Source organism: Eucyclogobius newberryi, unplaced genomic scaffold (assembly GCF_026437365.1).
Source record: "Eucyclogobius newberryi isolate DKJ021-1_F unplaced genomic scaffold, fEucNew1.0.hap1 SCAF_16, whole genome shotgun sequence".
NCBI classification, from domain to species: domain Eukaryota; kingdom Metazoa; phylum Chordata; class Actinopteri; order Gobiiformes; family Gobiidae; genus Eucyclogobius; species Eucyclogobius newberryi.
The window spans coordinates 33843395-33844378 of record NW_027315790.1 but is presented as its reverse complement, the minus strand read 5'-3'; the positions used below and the strand labels follow the sequence as shown (position 1 = coordinate 33844378).

Genomic DNA, 984 nt, shown 5'->3' with positions numbered 1-984 from the left:
AATAAAGATGTTATACAAATGGAATATTCTGTGATTTACTGTCGACTAAAGCTTTGTGGAGCAGAGGAGGAGGTCACATGGAGCAGAGGAGGAGGTCATATGGAGCAGAAGAGGGGGTCACATGGAGCAGAGGAGGAGGTCACATGGAGCAGAGGAGGAGGTCACATGGAGCAGAGGAGAAGGTCACATGGAGCAGAAGGAGGAGGTCACATGGAGCAGAGGAGGAGGTCACATGGAGCAGAGGAGGGGGTCATATGGAGCAGAGGAGGAGGTCACATGGAGCAGAGGAGGAGGTCACATGGAGCAGAGGAGGGGGTCATATGGAGCAGAGGAGGAGGTCACATGGAGCAGAGGAGGAGGTCACATGGAGCAGAAGAGGTGACATGGAGCAGAGGTGGTCACATGGAGCAGAGGAGGGGGTCACATGGAGCAGAAGAGGGGGTCACATGGAGCAGAGGAGGAGGTCACATGGAGCAGAGGAGGGGGTCATATGGAGCAGAGGAGGAGGTCACATGGAGCAGAGGAGGAGGTCACATGGAGCAGAGGAGGAGGTCATATGGAGCAGAGGAGGAGGTCACATGGAGCAGAGGAGGAGGTCATATGGAGCAGAAGAGGGGGTCATATGGAGCAGAGGAGGAGGTCACATGGAGCAGAGGAGGAGGTCACATGGAGCAGAGGAGGAGGTCACATGGAGCAGAGGAGGAGGTCATATGGAGCAGAAGAGGGGGTCACATGGAGCAGAGGAGGAGGTCACATGGAGCAGAGGAGGGGGTCATATGGAGCAGAGGAGGAGGTCACATGGAGCAGAGGAGGAGGTCACATGGAGCAGAGGAGAAGGTCATATGGAGCAGAGGAGGTCACATGGAGCAGAGGTGGTCACATGGAGCAGAGGAGGGGGTCACATGGAGCAGAGGAGGAGGTCACATTGAGCAGAGGAGGAAGACACATGGAGCAGAGGAGGAGGTCATAGGGAGCAGAGGAGGA

General features: G+C 56.3%; 1 protein-coding gene across 2 annotated transcripts in view; it reads left to right on the top strand.

Annotated features, from left to right (window-relative positions):
• The window catches only part of LOC140362228 (tenascin-R-like), a 58705-nt gene extending 58701 nt beyond the window's left edge, over positions 1-4 (top strand). Inside the window, exon 18 of one of the 2 annotated variants that reach the window (XM_072448322.1) lies at positions 1-4. This exon is cut by the window's left edge and continues 724 nt beyond it. The gene's annotated coding sequence lies outside the window, so the exon portion shown is untranslated. The other variant, XM_072448321.1, reaches the window with a different exon arrangement.
• The last annotated feature ends 980 nt before the right edge of the window (positions 5-984 follow it).